This window comes from Haliotis rubra, unplaced genomic scaffold, assembly GCF_003918875.1.
Source record: "Haliotis rubra isolate DU_JTF1 unplaced genomic scaffold, ASM391887v1 Scf115, whole genome shotgun sequence".
NCBI classification, from domain to species: Eukaryota; Metazoa; Mollusca; class Gastropoda; order Lepetellida; family Haliotidae; genus Haliotis; species Haliotis rubra.
The window spans coordinates 1,813,349-1,826,716 of record NW_025765059.1 but is presented as its reverse complement, the minus strand read 5'-3'; positions in this window follow the sequence as shown (position 1 = coordinate 1,826,716).

The window sequence follows — 13,368 nt, the reverse complement described above, 5'->3', positions numbered from 1 at the left end:
TAGGTCAATGATACTGAGGAGTTATAAACATGGGGAAAACCGTCCAGTATGGCGCTTACCCGGGTGGGTGAGTGAGTGAGTTTAGCTTAATGCCGCTTTTAGCAATCTTCCAGCAATATCACGACGGGGAACATCAGAAATGGGATTCACACATTGTACCCATGTGGGGAATCGAACCCGGTCTTCAGCGTGACGAGCGAACGTATTAACCACTGGGCTACCCCACTGCCCGATTACATATACTATAGTGAGTGTGTGGTTTAATGGTGGTTATTTGCAGTTATAAAGCAGTGCGATAGTGTAATGAGAACTCCTATGGCCTTCATGGACATGACACATGTGCAATCCTTTTGTTTCAAGACTCAACCAGATAATCCGGTGATTGAGGTGATGAGCAACAATGCACACAGTCAAGATACGATAACACGAAGTCTACCAGGTCTTGACCACCAGCCTGACCACTGGTCCATTCATTCGCCTCTCGCGGCCGGCGCTTGTGGGATGTCCCTGTCGAAGGCCGAAATTTGGTGTGCGCTGGGGAACGCCAGATATAGGTAACTGCGGTTTAACCTCCTACTTCGACCCCATAACGCCAGTGCCATACCACAGCTGGAGGATTTCACCGTGGCTGTAAACGTAGACCCGTAAAACACGTGCATCTTTCTCTATCAAATTGATACACGGTAACTCAGTAAAGACAATTTTGATTATCTCGTGGAACGAGTTAGTGAGTTAGCGGTTTTGTCGCTTTTAAGCGTTTTTAACCAAAACCTTTCTCTAAATGCGCTTCACACACTGCACGTATGTGGGGAATAGAAACCAGGATTTTGGCTTGACGAGCAAACGCTTTAACCAGTAGGCTACCCACGACCTCGTTTCTGCTACATGGCATGACATATCATAGATATGTACAGTTGATAACACGTCGTCTGTACAGTAGGCTTATAGATAACAGATGGAACATGCACCGGGCGCGCACACACTGTCATGTACACCAAACCGGCAGAATACCGTAAATCTTGAAATTAATACGACGTGACTTCTCTTTCGTTGTAACTAAACAGAAATACTTATTATTTGTATACAGAGGAATCTATTGCCACAACAAATTCAATGAATTCAATGGGTACCATCATGCCAGTCGTCGTCTTGGTCAGTGAATAGGAGGGGCGGTGGGGTAGCCTAGTTGTTAAAGCGTTCGCTCGTCACGCCGAAGACCCGGGTTCGATTCCCCTCATGGGTACAATGTATGAATCCCATTTCTGGTGTCCCCCGCCGTGATATTGCTGGATTATTGCTAAAAGCGGCGCAAAACTAAACCCATTCACTCACTCAGTGAATAACATGTAAGGCATCAGTAGGGCGCCACAATCAGTGATGTATTTTGAGTGAGTAAGTATAGTTTTACGCCGCTTTTAGCAATATTCCAGCAATATCACGGCAGGGGACACCAGAAATTGGCTTCACACATTGTGCCCATGTGGGGATTCGAACCCGGTCGAACACGCTTTAACCACCAGGCTACCCACCGCCCCTGTGTATTTTGAAATACAAACAGCGTTTATGTTAAAAATGTATACACGAATTGTTTGTAAACACAGTGTGAAAAGCTAATGCAAACAAGAACACCCTCTCCAAAGATAACCTGACTGGATATGGATGTGCAAGCAAGGCAAGGTGAGGAATTGCCGGTCACCGGTCGCCGGTCACACATCTGGGGTCCATGGGTCATCGGTCAAAACCGAGCCGGTAGTGCCTGCACAATGGTGTTGTAGCGTTAGTATGAGACACTGTTACTGTTTGTTGAGACGGGCTTGTTGTAACACCAGAAGGAGTTACACCGTCAGGTTCTGTCTACATGGTTATAGAACTGCACGGACTCTCTAACTGTGAGCACCGTTTGTTTAAAGTATCGTCATATACGTTCTGGCGCTCCCAACTGACAGATTCATGCAACTTATTGTTAAACATGCTTCAACCTTCACATACGTGTGTGTACATTCATTACTGTACCTTTGTACTTGGATGTTCCTTTAATTTTTTTTAAACATAAGTTTTTTCCCAATGATAAGAAGTATATATAGAAAAGAGGGCAAGTTTCCACTTATAAATATTAATGATGCTGCCTTTCATTCAATATTTTTCAGTCTAGATGACCTAATGGTATAAATTGTTATATTTAGCATGTTTTTCGTGTTATTACAATGCACAGGTGAGTTTCCTTGACTTCTTTTAAATATCAGATTATGTCCCCGACATTCAGACGTAGCGCACACATTCCTAATTGCCATTGCCATTGCAAAACTTAACTTCAATGTGGTCTCTAGCCATTTTCAAAAGGGGCCGAACCCCCAACCCCACCCACCCACCCCTCTCTGGATCCGCCTCTGCTGTCCTACAGGAGTAAATGAGCCAGAGTCGACATAGCCGGTACGACATGGGAAATTATTCAGTTGTCAGTATGGCAAATGTTTATTAATGGTATTTATTACCCATATGGTGAAACATAACCAGTGTCATATATATCACATGTGCACATATCACTTTTGCCTAGCAACCATTTTTTCTGTAATTCGTCGTCCGTGACGTCATTAAACTTGCTTACCGTGTTTTACTGCACATATGTACATGGATAAAACGGATAATAAAGACATTATTATACTCGAGCAAGTGTGCCATATGACTTATACGAAACTCGTGCAGCGTTGTGTATTGCCCTCGCTGTCGCTCGGAGTACCGTTAAAGGTGCGGCTAAGGGTTTTACAAAGAGAGAAGACCCGTGAAGATCCGGGGTAGAATAGGTCTTCAGCAACCCATGTGCTTGCCATAAAAAGGCGACTATCTTGTCGTAAGAGGCGACTAACGGGATCGGGTGGTCAGTTTCGCTGACTTGGTTGACACATGTCATCGGTTCCCAATTGTGCAGATCGATGCTCATGCTGTTGATCACTGGATTGTCTGGTCCAGACTCGATTATTTACAGACCGCCGCCATATAGCTGGAATATTGCTGAGTAAGGCGTAAAACTAAACTCACTCACTCACTCACAAAGAGAGAAAAATAATATCTACAGCCGACACAGCTGTCCATGAATCGTGTCTCCAATTACTATCAACAGTACAACCACTCAAGAAATGTCTCCTCAACATAATTATTATCTCAATACAAATGTTATCACTTCGAAATTCGTCTTTTCCTAACTCATTAACGCATAAAGTGGCACAGCGTACCCATACTCTACTGTGCTATGTCCTTGGCACAAACGTTGCTAATATAAGGTTCAGCATGAAGCAGCTACATTCATTCACATTCACAATACTTCATTTCAAGACATGGTTAGACATACCCGTGAAGGTCCGGGTTAGAATGAAGCTTCAATAACCCATGCTTGTCGTAAGGGGCGACTAACGGGATCGGGTGGTCAGGCTCGCTGGCTTGGTTGACACATGTCATCGGTTCCCAATTGTGAAGATCACTGCTCATGCTGTTGATCACTGGATTGTCTGGTCCAGACTCGATTATTTACAGACCGCCGCCATATAGCTGGAATATTGCTGAGTGCGGCGTAAAATTAAACTCACTCACTCACTCATGGTTAGACATGACATAGACCTTTGATATGAAATGTCATATACTGCAGATGAGAGTACCGTATTTACGATGCCAGTACCGATCTCTAACAGAAGCAAGTCTCTAATACACGGAGGTATGGTCATCGTGGTGCTCTTGAAATCAGCTTCACCCCCAAATCATCTCACACCCTTCTCACTAAATTTCTTAAATTACTCAGGTGCCCCGAACTTTGCCTTTTTAAAGGCTTTTCTTGTTGCTATAGAGCTGACTTATTTCAGAGGCCATCCATCGCCATGATCTGAGGATTTAATCCAGTTTGTTGAAAACTTAAATTCAAAACAGGAGATACAGTAGATTGTAAATGTAGACCACACAATGAACAATACCCTGGATTATAGCAAGATTTAGGAAAGGTTAGAAATTCAGCATATGGCACTCAATATAATTATTATCCTGTGGGTAAATAAATATATGAATGAATGAATGTCGATTTTATGATAATCTCAATTATTGTGGATATATGAGACGTTTTTGACAGATTAGTCTCTGCCTAACCTGAACGGAATGTATGTCAGGCGTGCCACCGATGTGTTTCATCCGAAATAACATTCCCGTATTCATGAAAGCTCAAGAGATCATATATATAGTCTGTCCACGTCATTGCTTGATCCAGAATCACATTTATAGAACTCACAGTGCACGACTCATAATAACACCAGTATTCGTTTTTGACCTGCAAATTGGCGTGAATTAGATTTTACAAATGGCCACAAATGGCGAAATAAAGTGAAAAACGTTACGTTGTGGTAGTCTTGGCAGGGAGATCGGCATTCGAACTTGGCCAGAAAGGAGGTACCATCATCTGTTCAAACCGAAACATGGGTCCATGAACCTCTTCAGACAATGACCTACTTTTCAGCCGATCCGAATTTTCTCCGGTGAAAGTGAAAAGAGACACCACAAACAACTATGGTTACACTGAATTCCAATTTCTTGTTTCATAAGAAAATGGTATTTACAGGTTAATTTTGATTTTAAATTTTAATGACATCGTATTTCTATATTTTATGGCGAGATGTAGGCAGCATGACCTCAACTAAGACGTCACAGACTTCCCCTGTTTGATGAGGTCGTAAAATGGTTTACAATTCATCTGGCCCACTGGTTACACCTGTTATGTGTTCTTTGTGCTTATTCAGTGTAGTGTTGTAACGCACAGTGTGATTGGAATAATGGCAAGTCCGTATCAGACCGCCAAACGTTTCTATCGGCAGAGCCTCGTTTTGAGATTTCCACGATTACCAAATTTCCGTTTGTCAGTGCACACTGTGCGACAGAGCACGCTGCACGACGTGTTTGCAAGGATTAGAAGGAGCGTAGTGTTGCAATATACAAGTGGTTAGATGTATCAAAAATACTTATTAATATTTATGTATCCAGTTGAATGAATTGGTCTCAAAATTCTAGACTGGTTATTGTACTAAGTTGCGCAATACGACGGAACCCAGTCAGCAGGAAACGAGACTGTTGTGTAATCAATGTTTTGACTTTAATTTTTTATTCACTTTGCAGAAATAACGGCCATTGAGCCTACTGTTTGAATGGTTCCCTTGTCATTGATCCAGCCGAAAGACGTGTTTGTTTTCACATGGGTACAATGTGTGAAGCCCATTTCTCATGTACCCCGCCGTGATATTGCAAGAATATTGCTGATATAGGTTGTTTTTAGATGTTTCAGTGCTACGATCTAGGGCTGGCATCACGTGCAATACGATAAGCATATATCGGGCCGAATATCAGGAAACTAATGGCGTTCAGGTCCGTCAACGTCCAGGGTGCCGTTCCACTAACCGATCTTAGCCCTATGCCAATCGTAAACCCCTAAAATCCCAATCTTAGCGTGACGTTACGATCGGCATACCGTTCCACTAACCAATCTTACCTAAGTCAATCGTAAAGTTAAGATTCAAAGTCTAAGTTGCTCATGACCAACTTAGGATAGCTAAAATCAATCGTAGAGAAACCAAAATGGTGGCTTTCCTATTCTTTGTGAAAAATAAGAGCGAGCATTTCACCGTAAGCGTCCCCTAAAGTCCCCCATGAAATGAATTTGTATATTTCTGTGATGTAAACAAACACTGCACTGAAGCCCTACAAATGTCAGGCCAGTCTGACCACTGTCGTCATGGGAACACAACCGAGCGAGTCGGTGTAACACATTTGTACAACAATATTGCAACGTCATGGTTATGAATAGGGACAGCCGTGAAGTGAACAATGTTCTGAAGCAAAAAGATACAAATCTGTTTGATTTCACTGCGCATATTTGGTGTGGGATTCTAAAGACAGGCCCCGTGTTATTCAAGACCACTAACAGATTCTACATACGTTATATATAGCCTCGTCACGCCTTGTTTATTCTGATTGACAAGGTTCAGGCACATATTAAAAGCTCTGACACAATTCCCAATTGTGCAGATCGATGCGCATGCTGTTGATCACTGGATTGTCTGGTTTAGACTCAATTATTTATAGCTAAGATACATAGCGTTCACTAACATGAACGCTCATGCTAGTGGACGCTATGCATCTTAGCTAGATTATTTACAGACCGCCGCCATATAGCTGGACTATTGCTGAGTGCGGCGTAAATCTAAACTCGTAATGGGTTCGTAAACTACTTCCATCATTTGCTAGACTATGCAAAGGGAGATAACTCGTGCCTTGCATTCCTCTATCTCTCGCACGAAAGAGTCTCGATCTAAGCTTGGATCGGATCGTAAGATCGGGACCGGCTACGATCGGCCTAAGATCGGTTAGTGGAACGGGTGTAACTTTTAGCTAAGACGATTGTAAAATTGGCGTAACTTGCTAAGATTGATCTTAGTTAAGATCGGTTAGTGGAACGGCACCCAGGTCGACGAGCGACAACTGCTAGGGAGGATACAGCCTTTCTCAGAATCACAAGACTTATCCGTTCATGTCAGTTGGCGTGACACCGTCGCTTGTCCCACCTAATCTTGTCGAATCACCTAAACTAGGCCGGGTATAGTGCCATCCGACCTATCAAAGTCAACTCAAAGATGTTTATTGTATTTCAGCCTCCGGCCCGTATACATTAGAGTTACATGCATTATACGATCACATACTGTATGAATACAGAGATGATTTTGACAGAATATCACGCTTAGACATTGCATTGTAGATGTATTGTGATAGTTTTAAGTTAATACAGTTGTCATAAGTAGACAGTAATTGTTTAAATGCTACAGTAGGTGACTTGGAGAGGTAACATCCAGGAATATATTGTTTACGTAGATCTATGTAAGATGGACAGACAAATAAAGAATGAATTTCGTATTCAATAGATAGTTTATACAATGGGCAAATTCTTTTATATCTGTCGATGGACTCGTATCCTCGTAGCTCTGTGTCACAAGAAAACAGACAAATATGACAATATATATACGCCAAATATGAAAGCAAGTCTAGATCAACAAACCAAAGAGGTCAGATTGATAACAGCCATCTCAAGTATCGATTTGTAACCTATCGTTTAGTGTCAGTTTGTAACCTATCACATACAACTATTATCTGGACAGTCGGGACAGATAAATACACAACATAACAAGAAATAGAAAAAATACAAACAACATTTGTTTCCATAAAAAATCACTTATACTGTTGTTCACGATTTAGCTAAACAAATCACCACCTTGACCCTATAAACCAAAGTGTTCGTATTAACGAGGTCTGACTGTACTATGTCTGAGCTAAACATGATTATTGTCTACCACACCAGGTGTCATGTGGGTCGCAGTTAACAGTTTCACTGTTTGTTTATTCTCAAAAGAACCCACCAACGGTGGTACATGAGAAAAATACAATGTAAATTCGCGTATGATAAAATAATCAAGATGGCAGGAATAGAAGGTAAATGCATAAGTGAGTGAGAGTTTCAATGCAATATGACAGAACTACGTTTACATGGGTCTCATACAGCAGCGACCAATCTGAAGATGTTGATGACAGGTTTCTCACAATTTTTCACAAAGGTTGACTGGTGTCTCCTCAGTCTGGCTACGCTCGTGTTACCTACAAGCTTACCCGTGAAGGTCCGGGTTAGAATATTGGCCTTCAGTAGCCCATGCTTGTCGTAAAAGGCGACTAACGGGATCGGGTGGTCAGGCTCGCTGACTTGGTTGACACATGTCATCGGTTCCCAATTGCGCAGATCGATGCACATGCTGTTGATCACTGGATTGTCTGGTCCAGACTCGATTATTTACAGACCGCCGCCATATAGCTGGAATATTGCTGAGTGCGGCGTAAAACTAAACTCACTCACTCACTCACCTACAAGCTTATTCCCCGCACAAGTAAAAGCTGAGTCACCCATCCCCATGTCTGCAAGATGCCATAAATCAAGCCGAACAATCATCAAGTGTGACTGTGGGTGATGTGCACATTGACTGGCAATATGCCAAGTTTATCAAATAAATGCTCTGGCAGATGACAGTTCGACCTGTCAGCCATTGGTTATTTTTCCATAGATGAATTGATTACGTTGGTATTTATATCACACAGGCGTGATTTCTTCATATAGATGATGAAATATCACACCACGAGTGTGTTCTGTGTGGATGAGTGAATACACTATATACAATTCAGCAACAGCCTTTATTAGGCAGCACCGTCACTATAGCACTTAATACTTACATCAAACACGACCAACAATCATCTCACAAGAACTTAAATCTCCTTTTGACGGGATCTTATATATCAATCCTACCTGATCTGATATCACCCTTTGACATGATTGTATCTCTTCACCAAACCAAATCATCATTTTTCCTTATGATGGGAGATTGTTTCTCAATCTGACAGCCCCATTATCATGTTATATCTCTATTCTACAGGACCTTATATCTCCATCCCACATAACGTTGTATCTCCATTCTACAGGACCTTATATCTCCATCCCACATAACGTTGTATCTCCATTCTACAGGACCTTATATTTCCATCCCACATAACGTTGTATCTCCATTTTACAAGACCTTATATCTCCCTACAGGACCTCATATCTCCATCCTACAGGACCTCATATCTCCATCCTACAGGAGGTTACATCTACATCCTACAGGACCTCATATCTCCATCCTACAGGAGGTTACATCTACATCCTACAGGACCTCATATTTCCATCCTATAGGAGGTTACATCTACATCCTACAGGACCTCATATCTCCATCCTATAGGAGGTTACATCTACATCCTACAGGACGTTACATCTACATCATACAGGACCTCATATCTCCATCCTATAGGAGGTTACATCTACATCTTACAGGACCACATATCTCCATCCTACAGGACGTTACATCTCCACCTTACAGGACCTCGTATCTCCATCTTAGAGCACATAATATCTCCATCGCACCTCATATAAGTATTTTAATATGCCTCTGCCATAGCCTAGCTGTTTTCATCAGACAGGGCAGTCGGTGTATGGAGTCCCGATACTTTGTATGTAAGCAGTACTGTATAGGGATGGCCCAATTATTCATAAAGTGTAATTTCCCTTTTCAGTATACACTGGGTGTTGTTCGGTGTTGTTAGTGAATAGTGAATGAGACACTGTCAATAAAGGCCCCGAATCGACAGTTCCCTACGTCATCACATGTTTCTACTGTCTCAGCGTCTTCATAATGTATAGACAGTATGTATGTAGTATTCATTATTGATGGCGTTTCAGAAAGGTAAGGTGAATAAATCGCCCTCCATTCTGTATCATTTGACTAATACTAATAGGCTACAGAGGAAAATGTAGAAATTCCAATTTATCTAGCCCTCAAATTTTACCCAAACTGCAGTAATATATTTCAACTGGTTTTAAAACGATAACTCACTTGTAAACAGTATGATATGGAAAAACAACATTGTTGTTGACATTATGAATTATTAACAATGAACCTGTCGCTCCCAAGTCGTAATTTTGTCTGCACATTAGCTTCCCATGGTTTACAACCGGTAAAGTATTAGAGTTACGTTTAATGTGCAGAATGAATAGATACCGGTTCAAATATGTCATTGACTCAATGTCAAGCCCAAATCAATTCTTTTTTGCTGTTTTGGCAGACGACATCATTCGTAAGCCTTCTATACAGACTTCTGTGCATCGAATACTGCAGGCAACACACGTTGTTCGTAAAATATTCTATCTTCCAAATAAATAAAATGGTGGGATCAGAGTGACGTTTGACTGAAGTCATTTTGTAATATGCTTCATTGTTATATGTCAAATCTCATACAAATAGTCTCACGTCTACATCTAGGCCCTCAGAAATACTCCTTAATGGCTAAGCAGGGGTGGATACAGCTTTTTGAGAGGGGGTGGGTGTGGGTGTGTTTGGGGGTGGGGGTGGGGGTTGGTGTCACACTTCATTTTCACCCGTTTTCACGGGGTCAACTAATAAACTTTCAGGACCCCTCAGGATCCGCCTATGGCTAAGTGTCTTTCTTTAAATGCACCCTGTAGGCATGGAAACTATGGTACTAAAGACATGCAAACTGTGAACTATGCAGCTTTCGTAGTTAGACTTTGTATTATGTTGTTGCGTGTTTCTCAGTCGCAACAGCTAATATATGTCCTATTTCCAGAGGCCACAGTGCCGTTGTACAAAGCGATCTAAGCGCTAAGGTGATCGTAACACCCATACCATAACATAGACTTACGACTGGCGTAGCGCTAAGGTTGCTTTGTACAGCCTAACACTGGTCAGCTATATATAAATGTGCACGATTATGCCACACAGTGTATGTTATAACGGTGAAGGCACGACGACCCAGCAGTATAGCAGAGACACACTGTCTGGCCAGACCGGGAACAAGACCACAGACAAAAACACATATTCGTGTCACGTTTCCGCTCGTGTTAAAGAGCGCTTCAGTTGTTTTACAATTGGCACCCCTCCCTCTAGACTAAGGCTTAGTCTCTGAATATATTTAATTTTGATAGTAACAAACAAGCCCATTTATATTGAAAAGGAGCCCTAGGGGAGACCAGAGATTCAGACTGAGGAAATCTAGACTTGCTTTATTTAGGGCTTTAGCACAGCAGAGAGGGCTTGGCAGTAGGGAAATTAATGTGGTTCAGGGACTGTGAGACAGACTACCCTCCCTCATACTAAAAAGAGTATAAAAGCAACCTACTGGGGTCATGACCTTTTAGCGTTAACAGTTACCAATGCAGACGACCGGTAGATGGGTGCTGTCATAAACAAAAACTATTTCTTAGGGCTCATTTTCGTCTAGATGTTTTTGCATTAGTGCAGAAGCATAAAAATACGTTTGCTAGAAAACTTTGGATAAAAAAACTCTCATTCGAAGCTTGTGATTTCCGAATTGTGACAGCAGGAATACGAAGACGACTTCATGTTTACAAACACAAACTCTGACATCATGACTTTATGTGTAGCGACCGCGTGAACCCGGAAATGATAGGTGCGCGAAAATAGATGTCCGCAAATATGTTCTGTGGCGTAGAGATATTTATCATATTTCAAACATATTTCTAAGTTAGATAGTTTAGTAGTCTAAGGGAGACAACTCTTTATTTAACGTCACTTGTATTCTTATTACCTCCCTTGTGTGAAGGAGGACTTAATCTACAGTGGCTACATCATTTATTGAGAAAGTTATCTGCAGGCATGGAATTCCTCAATACCTCCATTCTGATAGAGGTACTAACTATTTGAGTAGTCTTGTTAAGGAAACATGCAAGTTGCTGCAGATAAAGAAGACTCAAACAACTAGCTACCATCCAGCTTGTAACGGACAAAGTGAACGCATGATGTCAACAATCACTGCTTCTCTTTCCAAGTATGTGGATGACACTCATCATGACTGGGACAGATACATCCCTTACATACAGTTTGCATACAACACCACTCCATGTTTAGATAGTACTTGGGGCGGTGGGGTAGCCTAGTGGTTAAAGCGTTGGCTCGTCACGCCGAAGACCGGGTTCGATTCCCCACATGGGCACAATGTGTTAAGCCCATTTCTGGTGTCCCCCGCCGTGATATTGCTGGAGTATTGCTAAAAGCGGCGTAAAACCAAACTCAGTCAGTCAGTTAGATAGTACTGAATACACCCCTTTCTTTCTAGTTCATGGTCGCCATCCAAGAACATTCATGGAGACTGACCTTCCAAATCTTGAAGTGCCCAAAACCGGAGCTTCATATGTGATCCCTTTAATGGAGGTTGTGGATGTGTCTCAAAAGTTGCCATTCAAACTCTGTCAGATAGGAAGGAATCCATGAGTGAGAAATCAAAAGCACATGAACATCAAGTTGATTTCTATGTCGGTGACACTGTGTTCTTATACAGACCTGTGTTAGTCTCGGGTCAGTCGAGGAAACTTGCAAGACCTTGGGCTGGTCCATATTACATTGTTGAGAAATTATTTGACATTCATGTGAAATTGAGAAGAAAAAGTGATGGTCGTTTAGTTCGGAACAGAGTTCATGTTAACCGTTTAAAACGTGGTTATTTGCGGATAACCGAGCCTGATGACCCAACATCACCCCCGAATGAGGACAGTTTAGAACCCTGCATCCTCCATGAAGATGAAGTGGCAGACAGCCCTCAAAAAGACTCAACTGATGAACATAAACCGCAAAAGGAGTCTTTAATTGGAGATAATTCTAGCCAACCAGAGTCTCAGGATGAACTCTCTTCTCAATATTATACTATAGAGAAAATTCTGAGGAAGAAATATTGTCAAAACAAATGGTTTTACAGGGTGAAATGGTTGGATTTTGACAGCAATCAAAGTTCATGGGTTGCTTTTGAAGACTTTATTGCAACCTGTCAACACTTTTGTTGAAGAAACACATTCAAAAATCCCCACTGACAGTCAAAGTCAGAGAAAATCTTGAACTGTTAGAAAACAGGTTTCTTGTGAATGAAATAATAGAGTTAATTTACAAGTTGTTTACAAGTCATGTTATAATTCTACTTAAACACTTTAAGGTTATTACAGTTAATTTAGTGTTTGCATTTGCATTTGTTTCAGTGATAAGTAATGAAGAAACACTGATAACTGAGTGAAGTACATGTCAAATGGAACAGACATAATTTATATTTGAAGTGTAACTTTAAGAGATTATCATCTGTTTGTAATGTGTAAGCATTTTAAGGGTATTCACAGGAATATGTTTGTTGTACTTAAACTGTGATTTTATCCAGATTTGCCCAAGTACCAGCAATGTATTTGCCTAAACGATTTAATGAAAATACACATTTTGTAATCATATACCCATCATGTTATGGTAAAACTTGGTGTTTTGTATGTTTCAGACTTTGTTTTAAGAGTGTAAGCATTTTAAGGATATTCACAGGAATATTTTGTTGTACTTACGCTGATATATTTGCTCAAGTACCAACAAAGTATTAGCCTAAACCTTTAATGTGAGCACATACCCCATAATCCTGTTTGAATAATGTTGGTATTACAATTGATAAGTTTAAACTTTCATGTTTCAAAGTATTAATGTTTGTTGGTTTTAGAGAAAACAAATTGCCAATCTTATTGTATTAAATGTATGACATGGTACTGTCATTAATGATGTTATGGTGTTCTGTTTCGCGCCCAGAACACCACGACATGACGTTAAACATTTCTATCACTTCTCACTCTAGTTATCTTTTTGAAAATTAAGATTTTTACTTAAAAGTGAAACATTCTGTTGATATGGTAAAACTAATTCTTTATCATTATAAAAATTA